Genomic DNA, 16,221 nt, shown 5'->3' with positions numbered 1-16,221 from the left:
CTACCTGCTGAGCTCAAAACAACCAATTATTATCCATATTGATCTTATTGTTTGCAGTATCGATCTCCATGAACCCACTTTTTAAAAGCTCTACTTTTGTGGAGTAAAAAGTAATTTATTCCATTCAAACAAATTAAACCAAAGGTGGCAGAGTGAGAACTCTATCCTTGGCCTCTACAATATGAACAAACAACCATGGACCTTACTGCCACGTCATCCCAACTGGAGTAACATGACAAAACAAGGAACAATCACAAGTCCCCATGAATGCTATCAATCTCTCTCGAGTGGCCCAGTGCATCTCTCCCACTACCTCCAGATATTAAAAATGAGATCAGTCCAAATGCAAGCCAGTATATCAGCAACAGTGGATGTGTGTCCACCAATGACCTGAGCACATCTTCTAAACTCAGTCTGAGGGTAGTGAGGATCAATAAGGGTCTTTCTCTAAGCCTACAAAATGGCTCTCATAATCTAGAGTCTAGTACCAACAACCTGGGGACGCCGTCCACATCAGCGAATGATGGTCTTCTATGCCCTCCTAACCTCCACTGAACCAGTTACCAATACTAGACAACCCCTGAGGGTGCCATTGTGCCAATCTAGATTTCTGCTCACTGCCAAGGGACACCCTGATACTGCACCAAAAGGTTATGAAAAAGTGGCTGCCTCGCTAACTAATCCCTGGTGAATGGGACTGCTCGCTTTAACAAGTCTCCGCTCACAATGATGGTCCACTGTGAAAATCCAACTGACACTTCGCGACGACTGTCCAGCTGCTCATGCCATGCACTAAAGAATACTATGAAGCAAGAATTGCTTCCAAGCTGATCCCCTGGGGTCAAGCCTCTGGCAAGAAGCTCGACTGGGAGTGCCCTGCTCTAAAGCTCTAGATCCCCAATCGACCCCATGATGTAGGAAGCGAAAGTGTCCCAAGATACTTTGGCTCTGGTGTCCACTAAGCCATCCCCGCCACTCCACAAGAAATTCCTAAGCAGCCTCTTCACCTATCTAACGCTGCTTGCATGGAAAGATCCACAAGAGGCCACATACAGCATGGTAGCCACAAGTACTTGGTTGATCACCATTGCTCTCCCAGCCAAGGAAAGTTTAGCAATGCTAGCTTCCTTTGTATACTCTCCAACATAGGTACAAACTACCGAGCCGGAGACATGTCAACCCAACCTGAAAGCTTAAATATTTAGTGGAACTGCCTCTAGGAACCCAAGCAAAACCTCTATCAACACCCCAATTCCGAGAATCTTGCATAGCACCTGTCCAAACACCTTTTGATTTATTCCAATTAACAAGTCGTCCTGAGGCCCTGACTCTCTCTAGAGCCCGCTCCACCCAACCTAACCATCCAGGACCCTCTAATCTGTCCTCGAAGATCCAAATATCCTGAAGTTCATGCATGAAATCTATCTCCTAAAATAGAAAACCTAGGACTCCAACTGTATCAGTGCCCCCTAGTCTAGAAGTCGACATAACCTGAAGCAACACCACACCATGGTCCGAGAGAACAAAGCCTGACAGAATCCCCCCTGCCCTCCTCTAGCACGGCCAACTGACCAACATAGACTCTGTCCAATCTAGTTTAGAAGAGTGAGACCCTCAACCAAGAGAACTGTAGACTGTCTGCCAGATGAGAGAACAACCAAATGCATCACGAAGAGCAGCATGGAGCAAGAAATGGCCCCACTCTAACCTCGCTTTGTCTAATAGTCCTCCCTCACTCTGACCGATCTTGTCTTCAAACAATTCAACCATGTTGAAATCTCCTCCAACAAACCAAGTGTCAGCCTGGTGGAAGAGTGTCTCTTAGCTGCCTCCAAAAGACATGTCTTTGCCTAGTGGGAGCATACGCATTGAGAATACCAACAGTAGTATTCTCAATCTAAATGATGATGTAAACGGCTTGCTCACCACTATGTGCCCTCGTGAATGATGTCAGCAACCCATCTCGTAGAAACCGATATGCAAACCCCACCTCTAGTGCCATCGGTTGGACTCAAAATAGTCTACTCTGAACCTTGATACGTGATGTTCATTTGTTAATCTTAGCTTTTGATAGCTTATGTTCCTGCATAGGTACAAAATCCGGAGGGGATCCATAGGAGATGGACCAAAGAAAGTCTCTAAGAATCTGCAGTCTAGACACTCCCATCCTATGACCATCCAGGCCAGTGATGTATCTGCGGCCGTTGAGGCCCCTCACATTTCATATATACAGTCTACACACAAGATGGAAGGGTGCCAATGGCATGAAACCAAATGAGAAGTAGCCCCTGCCAAGCAGCCTGAACATCGTGACACTGACACCCAACGTCGCCATGTCAGTGTACACCAAGTCTCAAAGCTGCTGGCCTCTACTAGGAAGGAACCCGATGGGCTGCATCTCACGAAATCCCTCCTCTGTTGCATCAATCAACTGCACAATGTCTGGAGGTAATGTGACATGGACCTCAACTTCCTCTGGTGTAATGACTGGAATGGTGTTTTTGTCCTCCATTGTCATGGCTTTCACCGACCTGACAGAGAGGAGCTGCTTTAAGGAGAAATGGGATAGGGATGGAGAAGGACAAAAAGAACAAGTGGAATATCTTGCAGCTCCAATGCAAGAACCAGCTTGATGCCTGTGAGAATGAGACCAAGTTACCCTCTAGATGGCCACTTCAACTGCCTGTTTTTTATGTAACAAGGGATAGGAAGGGACGCTTTAGATGGACCAGCCTCGAGCATGAGAGGGGCGAAAACTCCAGGCTGTTTGCACCCAAATAAAACACCTGCAAAGTGTGTTTCAAGCAGCACACATGGAGCACTTTTGTGCAGCCAAGACACATCCAAGTCAGCAGCCATGAGCAGAAAAAAATGTGCCTCAGTAGCAAATAAAAGGGTCCTCTGAAACAGCAAGAAAAGATGCCTCTGGAGCAGCAAAATCCAAGCCCAGGTCAGCACGAATTGACGCCTCTCTGTAACAGAAAGAATCTACGTCTTTAAAGCAGGAACAACTGTTGGAAAAAGTCATAGCCAAAGTGTGGGAACACTAGGCCTAGAGTGTGTGGGTGTGAATGTGTCCCTATGTGAGTCACATGAATCACTTGTGTGTGGGTCTGTCCCTTGACAGTATGAGGGGTTAGATTGGATTTGATTTCATTCCTGTGTGACCTCATCTGTGAGGTGGTAGAGTGTTGAAGCTAAGGCTTGCCTAGCCTATAAAATTGGCACATGCATCCTCCTTTCAAATCAAGCGAACTCCATGTATTTGTGTGCCTGCCACGTGTATGCAATCACCTCCTCCTCCTCCATGATCTCTGAACCAACAATTGGTATCAGAGCCATGAAACCAAGTTCTAGGCCATGTCCTCGTCTTCGTGGGAAGTTGGCACTCCGCTAGTTGCTTCGTCATTCTGAATCTGCTCAACACCATTGCTTATGATCTCAATAGGTACACAGCCCCCGATAGATTAAGCATGTCCAACACAACTACACCTGTTTCTGTTTGGATTCAGCCTAGTCCACAGAGTGCTGCTGCCTTCGCTGGCATACCTCATGCATGTTGTTTTCATAATCAGCCATAGTCACTATCTTGGAGGGGCTGGCCTGCCTGATTTTTGCACCATCTTCTCGCCTATATTGACTTCATACCCCTTTTAGAGAATCGTGCTGCCATGGTCACCCGCTCACTACAAGAGGCTGCCCTTCATGCCTTCCCCCACACCACCTGCTCCACCTGCCCACCACCCCCTGAGACCGTACCCTGTAATAGCTGGTACGATGATGAGTGTAAGGCTTGACGCCGTCAGCTTAGATTCAAAACCAAAAACAGTCTTTAGAGCGAACCAGAGGTGCTACGTGAGTACCGTAGACTGGTACGAAGAAAGAAACTAGACTTCATTCATCGGAACAAGGAGGAGCTACTGAACATCTTGTTTAGTAACAACTCTAAGGACTTTTGGCGGAGATTTCTAGAAGGACGGTCCCCCTCACCACTCACTGACACTCAGATCTGGTTTCATTATGCATGCACACTTTACGACATCCCAAATCAGCTAGTCCCTAACCTCTCACACATGCCACGTCCCACATCCTGCACCCTCTTCACTAGAGGGGGGGGAGGGGTGAAGGATGTCGTAATGAAACTTCATAATGGCCGAGCGAAGGATCATGAGGGGCTATGTACTAAGTTCATTGCATATGGGATTAACCTCCTAGCCCCGATCTTAGCAAAGCTCTTTAATGAAGCTGTTTGTTTGGGGTTTCCACGCACCTAGACCATTAACACTATCTCACCCATCCACAAGGCAGGGGATCCTATGAGCCCGGAGAACTATAGGACCATTATGATTGAACATGTCATGTCCAAGGTTTATGCATCAGTACTTGATTCCGAGGTCAACAGATTTGCAGTAGGACAGGCCGGATTCCGGCGTGATTATGGAACCATGGACCACACTCTCACGCTCAAATGTATCATCGAGGAGGTGAGGGCACGGAAGCAGAGGGTTTATTGTTGCTTTGTGAATTTCCGCAAGGCATTTGACACGGTTTCGACAGCCCGCCTCATATGGTGTCTATAAGACTTGGATTCTGACCAGGAGATCATTTGGGCTATCATGGCACTTTACGAGAGAGTTTCAAGCAAAGTCCGGGCGAGATCTGGGTGGACAAACGAGATCATGAGCACTATCGAGGTTAAACACGGGTGTCCATTATCGCCTACCTTGTTTGGCCTCTACATTGACGAGCTTGAGACAGTGATGCAGACATAGGGGGGTAGGTTGCTCTCTCGCGAGCACACTGATCCGGATAATTCTTTACGCAGATGACGTGGCTCTCTTGTCTTCCTCAGCAGAGGGGCTCTAGAGACACCTTGACGCACTATAGTCCTTTTGTGAGTCTCATGATTTGAAGGTCAACCTCGGTAAAACCAAGGTCATGATCTTCAATACATCTCGAGCCATCATGCGCCAGGAGCAGTTCATATTTGATGGGTCACCTGTCGAGATAGTTTCATCATACACTTATCTTGGGGTTGTCCTTTCCGGACCCATCTTCACTATGAGACTTGCGATGCAGGCACACTTGAGCAGAGGATATGCTTCATTGGCCAGACTAGAGAGGCAGTGCTTCCGCTCGCACTTTTAGGATCCACGTACCAAGGGGTTGCTTTTTGACTCCTTGGTCCACCCAACGAGGATGTACGAGTTAGAATTATTGATATATTGTAGGCAGTGACCAATGTAATGCCAATAAGTGGGTTAGGGACACTTTTTCCTCATTTAGAGGTTTTTTCCCCTAACCACAGTTAGTTCACTAACTACGGTTAGTGAATAGGATAAGGTTTTATCACTTAAAAACCTTCTCTCTCTTGTACTTTGTTCACTTCCTCTATTGCAAACTTACGTTCAGCTCTCACACTCTTGCTCCCATTCAATCGTCTGCTCATCTCCTTCATTTGGTATCAGAGCAAGTCGATCTCCTACCCTTGCTAAGCTCCTTCAGTCTGCTCCCTGGTCACTCTCCATTCCAAGCTTGGGAGAGTCCAGCCCCTACCTGCATCTTCAAAGGCAGCCTGCGCAGTAGTCCGTACATCCATTGTGGGCTGTTCCGTACATCCGTACGCCCAGCTGCCCTGTGCCGTACTAGCCCTATTCACTGTCCATACAAACATACCTGCACCGTCCCGTACTTGCTAGTCGTACACATGTACACAAGCAACTGTACGCTGTACGGATCGAATCTGCTGTCCATACAACAGTACTGCATCCGTTCGTACAACTGTACCAGTAGCTCTGTACAAACAGTCAGCGCCATTCTGTCCGTACAGGTCGTCATTTTGTCTGTACAAGCTGCGTCAGCCATCCGTACAGTTGACTGTACTTTCGCTGTACAGCTCACGTCAGCCGTCCGTACAGCCGTACGGTCCGTACTGTACAGACTGTTGCAGGTCTCTGGAGTAGGGTACTATTACGGGGTACTCTTGCAAGGTGGTTGCTTATAGGGTCGAGTTGCAAGAAATTCTTTTTGTACATCTAGCCATTGTTTGGCTGTGCGTTGAAAAAGGCATTTTTGTGTAGCAAGTGTTGAGCACATTTGAGGCTTTTGCTGACAGAGTGCAAATTTTGCAACATTTGGGGCTTTCAGTCTATTTGCCCTCTTTTGTATGCAATTTCTCACAAGAAATTGGGGCTTTTGCATTTGGGTTGCAATTTTGCAATTGAAAGAGCATTTTGGAGGTTTGCAACCAATTTTGGACTCAAAGTGAGTCAATTTGCAGAATTTCGCCACTTTTTGCAGATTTTATTTGCAGATTTTTGGGCAATTAGCAGAGCATTGTGGTGCATTTTGAGCCTTTGATAGGCTATGACAGTATTTGTCACTATGGCCAAATTTCTTTGGCAGATTTTACTTGTGCATTTTGCACCCCAAAAAAGAATTTACTTGTTCAGTTTGCTGTATTTTTTAGTTTATCTGACAAAAATGGCTCAAAACAACCCCAATGAGGTGTTTGGAGTCCTCACACAGGAAGATAAGTCGGATGGCACCAACTACTCCTTGTGGAGTTTTATGGTACGCAACATCTTGGTTGGCAGACATCTTTGGGATTATGTCAATGGAGATGAAGCAAGGCCAGATTTTGTGGCTACACCTGTCACTCCTACAGCTGGAGGCAGGGGTAGAGGTTAAAATGCAGCACAAGTAATTGGAGCTGCTACTCCAGGGGCTCCCACAGCAGAGCAGAAAAGATGGGATTCTAGAGATGCATAAGCTCTATCAGTGATTTCTCTTTCTGTCAAAAGGTTCATTATTCCTCACATTCGGTCATGCAAGACCTCAAAGGCAGCTTGGGAGATATTGGAGACTATGTTTGCAGCAAGAAATGATGCCAGAGTTTCCTTCCTGAAGAGAGAGCTTTCTCATATGCATATGGATGAGGGAGATTCCATGAATACTCACCTCACAAACCTTCAAGTTTTGAGGGAGCAACTACTGAATATTGATGAAGTGATTCCGGATTCAGAGATGATTACCACCACTCTGAATTCTCTTCCTGAGTCCTATCTTGGTTTCCACACCTCGCTGAATTTGTCATTGAGGGGGGGGCAGCAAGCCTCTCTCTTTTCACGAGTTGGTAGGACTTCTGTTATAGGAAGAGCAGACACATAGAAATATGGCAACACGGGCTGGCGAGCATGCCATGCAGGTTTCATTCATGAGGTACTTAGACACCGCGAGAGGATACTCCGAGCACAGAGACAGGAGCAGACTTTTTCCTTGGTTGATTCCTCTCGGAGCTCTATCATAGAGTTCTTTCGGCCAGATCACATGGACCCCCACGAGACAAGGCCTCAACATGACCGTGACCCCAAGCATGTGACCCGATAGCTCAGACAGAGGGTTGACACACAGATCACACTTGGGGACATCCCCTCCTTGTTTAGAGTCGGAGCCCGACCGACGGCGGTCACAGTAGCCCTCGTTAGATGCAGAGCTACAACCAAGAGACGTGCTAGGACTGCACCTTTGAGTGGCCAACAGCACTCTATTGCCGACTTCATGCCTCCATTGCCTCATCCACCTTGATGTCCTGCTGCTGATGATGATGATGATGATGTTGATTATGATGCTAAGATTGACATATAGCCGACCATCGACCTGACTATGTTGTATTTAGGACTTAGTACTACCATTCTGCATTTTTTTGCATTTTGCATTGGTGTGGATGCTCGTTTAGTAGCTCCACTACCACAGATCATTTGTACCAGGTTTTTCACAATCTCATCGACCCATCGGTCTTCCGAAGACTTTAATAAACTTTCTTTCGTTCTTTCTCTTTTTGTGCGTGATGCTACTGGTTGATTCAACCCCAACCTTCGACATGCTGAGATTGATATCGTCATTTTACTAGTGTGCCATTTAGGACAACTCGTGGTGTAGCCTGTGTCAATTCCCACAAATCTGCTACCAAAGGAGAAAGACACCATTTTCTTACAAAATGTTGGACGATGGCTTATCAGACACCGCTTCTGAGATGCTCATAATGCTCTCATATAGTATCTGCCTATGATTTTGCCTCTGTCTCGAGATATGCTACTGATAATCAAATCCTCTATTTCTTCTTCCGCCATCCAGTTCACTTGGGGCACAATGAGAGACTGCCATCACCATCACCATTTTTATCCACATAGTTGTTCACCACCAACAAAAGTATAGCTCGACTAAATACTCGTCACATGCTCCTCGACAAAATCAAAGCGACGGTCTGTATGAGCAAAGCAGATCTGCATATTGTTGGCCTTGGCTAGAGCAGAAACATCTTTGTGGTCACTTTCATTGATTTCAACACACTGTTGATTTGCTACTCGGACGTCTCCACTTACTGTTCATCCAAAAAAAATGTATCTGCATGCTTTGTGGTTCATACACATGGCATGATTCTGATAAATTAAAAAGAAGGGAGGGTGTGAGATTCGAACTTAGGACCTGCAGTCTACAACCATCTATTTTTAAACTGTTGACCAGTTGATCTCACGGTTGCTTGAGATTCTACATTTTCTGGTGGCTTCTCTTTTCCTGCAAGTCTTTTTCCTTCAGGCAATTCAATTCCCTGTTTGTCTCATGGCACTATCCTCTCTTTCTTCTCACGTAATTTTGGTGCTAAATTTCTTTGGAACTGGGTTCCCTACATGGCAGACAAAAATGCAGCTAGTTCTTATTAGGAAGGTCTTTGGGAGGTTGTATCTGGAGCAGAAAATGAAGCTTCTAGCTCAGATTGGGCAAAATGCAATCACAAGGCCATAGCCATTATTGGGCTAGGACTTGCTGATTCTTTGGTGCACCACAACGACTTCAAGTCTACAGCCAAGCGAATTTGGGCAAAACTTATGGTATTTTTGGCAATAAAATCATAGTGTTTTTGAAACTCAAGTTTAATAATCTAAAGATGGATGATAGTCAAGAACAAGTAGCCATCTGGCTAGGTTTGGCTCACTAATTCAACAATTGGCTAGTCTCAAATCTGAGCACGATGACAAAGACAAATTGCAAGTAAGCGTGGTATTTCCTGTTTTGAGCATACTTAACAAATACTCCATGCGGCTGTCACCATTATGAAGGTCTTGTTGCATTGTTCCTTGAGAAAGACAAATGGAACAAGGATAATCTAAGTGCTAGTAGCTTAGACTCTACTCCAGCTTTTGTAAGCCAAACTAAAGGGAAGAAAGGTAAAAGAATCCAGTGCAAATATTGTAACAAGTTGGGACACATTGAGGCCAACTGCTTTTATATAGGCTACTCACACACACTCTAGCACCTAGTGCATATGGGATAAGGCCCATGATGACACGTGGCACTCACACAAGACTCACAACATAAACTAGTACTAGATCACCTAGTACTACACACTAACACATCACATCACTACACTCTTTGGCTAAGATATCTCCAACAGGAGCATCGATGCTATACTAGAAGGGAGGTGACCTGTCTATATAGAAAACCGAGCTCTGAAACCATCTGCAAATACCACATACCAACACCTCTAGTTACCCTCTGCCACCAGTGCCATAGATGAGGACAAGGCCATCCAAGGAAGCCTACGTCATGGTGCAGGAGCCATACTGTTTGATGTGGTAGAGATACGTGATCATCTGAAACCCCGCATTCAGCTATAGGGATACTCTGAACTCAGCCAAGACTATCAGATTTTGGGATTGAGGGCTTACTGTGGATCATCCATGAAAGCATAAGAACCTAAAGCCTCAACACGAGCCCAGTCTGATCTAATAGAACTGGCTGCCAACAAGGGTTGCCATACATGCTTGCTGGATGAACCAGAGAGTCAAAGAGGAGGATGGACTATCAGATTTTGGAAGTGAGGGCTTACTGTGGATCATCCATGAAAGCATAAGAACCTAAAGCCTCAACACAAGCCCAGTCTGATTTGATAGAACTGGCCGCCAACAAGGGCTGCCATACATACTTGCCGAATGAGCCAGAGAGTCAAAGAGGAGGATTTTGGTCCGGGGGTCATGAAAGTGAGAGTGGAAGCATTGTCGCTCAAGTCTGGCGAATGTGGCGTATCCCCTACTTAGTCGGGCCGGAAAAAAGGACCCCGAAGTATGTGTAGGATGCAACCATCTCCTTAAGCAACCGTCCTAGGATGAAATTCCCTCCTAGAGAGAGAGAGAGAGAGAGAGAGAGAGAGATGCCCTTTGAAACCAAATCGATATTTGGGACATTGGAAACTACATCATGCCTAGACCTGTGTTTTTTTCCTCATTTACATGTGTTATGGATTGAGGGGTCTTGTGTTTCCGCCTTGATTTCCCTCATTGATGCTGCATTTTTCTCTTGGCTGCCCATTTCCGTGCTTTCCTGGCTTTCTTGAATTTAGTTGACCAGATGCTCTCTTTCTCAGTTGACCGTTGTTAAGCTTGTTGGCAATGCATATCATTGTGCCATTCAACTCTTTGGATTGGTAAAGAGCATGGAGTCGATGTGGTATCATAGTGCTCACACTATCATTTTCTGTGTACTATATTTAAGGGTTTGCTCCATGAAGTGTTAACTATCATCTCTTGATTTTTCCCAAAGCTTCTGTTGGCATTACACCTTTTTGGGTAATCAATTTACTTTGAATTCAATTCATTGGCCTGCCTGTCACGCTGTTCCTTAACGTTTTCGTACTAAAATCTCTCAACCAAAAGATGCCTATGCTTCAGCCTCAACTGGTGTGCTGCTACTAGCAAAGGTTGAAGATAGGGTGGCCTAACATCTCAATCAATGCGAGAGCTTATGGTCCTCCTCTTGGTCTTGATCTATTTCAAAGCCCCATGCTAATAACCCAGCCTGGAGAAGACAAAATGTTGCTCTGCTGCCCTCAATATGGAGTTGAAAATTTCATTGAGCATCAAACTTGGATGATCATTGTGGATTATCTAGACTAAAACACAACTGAGAAGCAGGCCTAAGAGCCAATTGGCAAGGCGTGAGTTGAGGCACTAAAACGGACTATGATCTAGGCTTGGGCAACGGCCCCATGGGATTGGTGATGAGCCTGGGAGCTAGGCGGCAGCCCCACAGGCTGAGCTTTTGGAAATACTTATTTATATTTGTGAAAGATCATGAGGATCTACGCCAGCTAGAAGCTGGTTTTTGTCTCTGTGATACCGATATACTTGTTGAGGCAATATTCTCTTATAGAGACAAATATATCGAAATCAAGTTGGTTAACAAACGGTGTGTGTCCGAGGCCCTCGGGTAAAGCAACCTACAAAGCATGAACTCTACATGATAAAAGAGACACCAACGAGGATTTAGGCTGATAGAGAGGAAGAACTGATTAGGCTAAGAGCTCCCAAGGTCAAGAACTGAGAGGGATAGTAAGAAGGAGATCTCAGGCAGGGGATTGAGTTCAAGACACCAGCATTGTGTGGAAGAAGAAACTAAGGTGGCAAGGTGAAAAACACGTGGGGCGCACGTATGAGAAATACAAGCATGAAGGCAAGACTAGAGGGAAGAACACCCAATAAGCTCGAACAGCTTGCATCAAGTGCATGTGAGGTACGACTCTTTCTTTTATGCACCAAAAGTCAGATCGTCATAGCAACAGCCTTCTCTCCGTTTGCTTTTGGCCGATCATTACAATTAGACTTGTTGAACAAAGAGTTGTCCAATTCAGGGGCAAGGCTGCCCTCCCAGCCCATCTGCATCAGCAAAATAAGGGGGGGCTTGCTTCTACCTGTCCATTGCAACATCACGAAACAAGGTGGTGGTCAAGGGAAAGGGGAGAGAGCATGAGGAGGAGTGGGGGGAGGAGCACAGAGGATCAGGAATGGAAGGAGAGGGAGTTGAGGTTGACCATACAAGGTAGAGGGGAAAAGAATAGGATGAGATGAGAAGATCTACCGAGATCTCGGGAGGGGGAGTAAGAACTCAACCCCTCCCCAGCAGGATCACCAAACTGTCCTAGGCCCTAGGGTAAAGCAACCTACAAAGCATGAACTCTGCATGATAAAAGAGACACCAACGAGATAAGGCTCAAAATGGAGATGATATTCCCCAAGCAAAGATCCCCTTCAAATACAAGTATGGTCACTTCCCCAAGGCCTCTTCATGGGATAACTCCTCCTATGCCACACCTCCATTCTCCCCAAGGCCTACAACAGGTAGAGCTGCCTAGATGAGTAAGGCGGACAAAAATAGCGAGGTGGCAAAAAATAGCCAGGTGATAGATTTGCCTGGGAGAATGATATGCAGGACGTGTATTTTTCCTCATCTTCATGAAATTCATTTTCCCATGAGGTACAGGTTAAGGAGCAGAATGAGGATCATAAGCGGCTTCTTTATGACCTCGAGCGAAAGAGGTCTCCTGTTTGTGTGGAGGAGGAGGACCTAGATCATCTTTATACAATTCCCTTGCAGGAAACCCTGGTATGCTATAGGAAAGCATTTAAGGCCCCCAGTTGTTACCTGGACATAGACACACTGGCTCCGGTGGCAACTTTGGAGCCTCAGGAGGATGAAGGTATGCAAGCAGTCTTTGAGGAGTATGATGAGATTCTTGACATGATTGTCCGCATGACTTTTTGCTATGCTTGGGCAAAACGATCGATTCACATGGCGCAATGCACTGTGGATGATAGCTTCATTTAGCTGTGTGCTTCGTTGTCTAATTCTATAGGCCACACTTGCAAAATGTTGTCCCAAAAAGAGCATCTGAGGTTAGAAACAGAAAAACTTGTTGCAGCTCAACGTAGAGAGTGGGAAGTATCTCTTTATGAGAAGGAATTTCAGTGGGGTGCAACCTTAGAGGCTCAACGGGATGAGCTTGAGCAACGTCACCGCCTACAAGAGAAAGAGTGGACAGCCACCAAAAAGTTATGGAGGACTGTCACTCAACTCACCAGGCTGAGATTCAGAGGGAACTCACAGCTCTACGGGAAAGTTACACCTCCATGGTCACAGACAAAGCCAAAGCTGATCTGTAGGTGGTGGAGTTACAGAGCCACCTAACTACCATGGAACAAAATCAGAAGCAACTTCAAGAGGAGAAAGAAAATCTGCAGACATAACATGCAAGGATCTTCTTGGGCTACAGGTTGAAATTCTTACTCTTTGATCCAAGCATGATCATTATAGGTCTGGCTGCCATCGCTACAAATCAAAGTATGAAGACGCGCAACTTTATGGACACTTTAGAGGAGCAGCAGACCAACCTCGGAGCCTCCACACATCCACCACCACCATGGCCCCCTACCTGACTTTTATCTAGCAAGCAGTGGCTCCTGGATCTACCACTATTCCATGTCTTTCTTTTTGGTTCCGTAGATTCTGAATCTAGGAGTTTTGATGTATTTTCTTTCAGTTTTGCTTCATTGTATATAGACCATGGTGTGTTGTATACAGACGATGGTGTTCTTTCAAGATGTAAGGCTACGAGCCATTTTTATTTCGGTTTTGGAGATGTAAGGCTATAGCCATTTTTGTTTCAGTTTTGGAAATGTAAGGCCGGGAGCCATGTTTATTTCGGTTTTGAAGATGTAAGGCTAAAAGCCATTTTTAGTTAGTCAATTTGTACTTGTAATTTTATAGCACCAAACCATTGGTGTCAGTCATTCACCAGGACGGTGAATGATAGTGGCGCGGGAAACTCTTGTACTGATACTGGTTAGACCTCAATCACAAGGGGTCATACCATGCTCACACCTTGGTCAAACCTTGTTCTCACCCTAGTCACCGGAGCAACATGTCAAGGATGGCCAGCAGACCTTGTTCACATCCTGGTCACTGGAGCAACATGTCAAGGATGGTCAGATCTTGGTCACAGCTGGGCCACACCTTGTTCACTTGAGCAACATCTTGGTCACTGGAGCAACATGTCAAGGATGGTCAAACCTTGGTCGCACTCTAGTCACACTTCGGTCACATGAATGACATGACTGGAGCGGTACATGAGTAGTACATGTCGAAGGCAGAACAACCTTGTCAAAGCTGAGCCAACCTTGGTTAGAGTAAAGTACCGGTGCACTGGACTGCAGTAGTCAAGGGAGCACAGGTGGTGCACATGGAAAATTGTGTCACCAGTCCAGCTCGCCACCAACTAGTGTCAGCTGCACATGGAGTAGACATGTAGTGCACATGGAGTACTTAACTCACCGACTCGGAGGAGGTTGGGTAGTGGCAGAAGCCATCAAGGACAAAGTGGCAGAACGGCTAAGGAGATATGAAGACAACCAATAGGAAGCAGGGAAGGGTATTTCCATCCAAGAGGAGCCGATGAGGGGAAGGTGAAGACAAGCAAAGGGGAGGGGATTGGGCATTCGAGGAGAGGTGCATTCGGACTTGAGCATAGAGCGTGACTGGAGATCGAGAGGCTGGAGTCAAGAGCTCGCCTAGTGTATCTCCTCTTTGGTGTATCTTGCCATCTGGTGTAACTCTTGGTGTATGATTCATTCCTCCTGATGAACTATGCTTTTTCCCATCTGTGCTTGCTCTACTCTAACACTTCTTCCTACTGTGTTCCTCTCCCTTCGTCTCTCTTCACCTGGTATAACGGACCTCGTGTCATGTGGCTTGAGTTCCGTCTCATTCACATTGAAGGTTGGCTCTTGTGACCGTGCTCCACTTTTGTGTCCTCCTTCTCATTCACCACCTCCCAAGGATTCTTGCATTTCCTCTTGGTTTAGCAATTGTACATCATTCACACTATTGTCTACCCGGTACTCATACCACACTGTACTTACACCATCATTGATAGCATAGACGCTTGCACCATCACTGAGCGATCTACTACACCAACGTCTACGAGAAGTCATTCATGGCTTCACATCCACACCCGATAATGCCTGTATCACACACTCTTGCAGCTCACACCAGTGGCCTTAGGCCTACGGTAATACCTTTGAAAGAGATCGGACCTCCCCTCAGACAAAGTGCTAACATCGTTTCAAATCTATAAAGTTGGTAGAAGGTGTGCATTATCAACAAAGTTTCCATATATAGAGTCATGAATTTTCCAAAACTGAAACTCAGAAAACTTCATTGGCTGTTCCATTGGTGCAAAGATCGAGCTGATGCCAACCATAGATGAAACTAGAGCTTATAAAGATGATCATGGATAGTATGCGATCAGACTCGACGAGGAGCTGCTATCCCCATCGCCCCCTCCTGTCACTCCCCTTCATGTCATTTCTTGCTGCTGCAGAAGCGTTTCTGCTGAGCATTTCTTGCTGCTCTACAGAAGCATCGATTCTGCCTGAGGCGCATTTTGGTTGGTTCAAAGATCACGGAGGAGGAGGTGATAGCCTTCACAAGTACATGTAGTTAGGCAAACCTTATCTTCAACACTCAACCACCTCACAGATGAGGTCACATAATAATCAAATCTAATCTAATCTAACCCCTTACACTCTCAAGGGACAGACCCACACACAAGTGACCCATGTGACTCACCTAGGGGACACATTCACACCCACACACTCTAGGTCTATTGTTCCCACACCCTGGCTATGACTTTTTCCAACAAACCCCCCTTTGGACCAAAGGTGTTTAAACCCAATATGCAACCAGTAGATCAAGCTCACACCCCACCACATTACTGCAAAGAGCAGGCCCTACTATCCAACACCTCCCATGTGACAGCAAACCTCTCTGTCGGCTTACAACCGGTGTTGGAGAACATCTCGCAGTCACCCCCATTATTGTGAACTGGGTAGGAGGTATAAATCGGAAGCCTGGAACTAAGTCTCTCACACAACTATTTTTGGGGTTTACCCTTATTGGCATAGTCACTCAGAAATGGATAGCCCATTCGTCATTGTAAGGATCATTGTCCTCATTAAGTTTGACTTTGGGCAGCAGCATCATGAATCTCTTCTATCTCGGGCATCTCCTCTACTTTGTCTTTAGTTGCAAGATTAGCATGATGCTTCTCTTGCTCTTTTTCCATCTTGTTGAAGCAATTGGCCTCAATGTGTCCCAACTTGTCACAATATCTGCACTGGATTCTTTTACCTTTCTTCCATTTAGTTTGGCTTACAAAAGCTGGCGTTAAGTTTGACTTTGGGCAGCAACATCATGAATCTCTTCTATCTCGGGCATCTCCTCTGCTTTGTCTTTAGTTGCAAGATTAGCATGATGCTTTTCTTGCTCTTTTTCCATCTTGTTGCGCTGTGTGCATTTCGGAGCGCACGAAGCCATCGAATATCTGCTACA

At 45.8% G+C, this 16,221-nt stretch overlaps 1 protein-coding gene across 2 annotated transcripts in view; it reads right to left on the bottom strand.

The window, feature by feature from the left end:
- Nucleotides 1-16,221, bottom strand: part of LOC147904818 (peroxisome biogenesis factor 10-like) — a 96,180-nt gene that overhangs the window by 60,507 nt on the left and 19,452 nt on the right. The gene's annotated exons all lie outside the window — the stretch shown is intronic.

The sequence above is a fragment of the Dipteris shenzhenensis genome, chromosome 2 (assembly GCF_047967505.1).
Source record: "Dipteris shenzhenensis isolate YYH24624 ecotype China chromosome 2, Dip_SZ_1.0, whole genome shotgun sequence".
NCBI classification, from domain to species: Eukaryota; Viridiplantae; Streptophyta; class Polypodiopsida; order Gleicheniales; family Dipteridaceae; genus Dipteris; species Dipteris shenzhenensis.
Note: the sequence above shows the minus strand (reverse complement) of the source record. Positions and strands in the feature narration are given on the sequence as shown.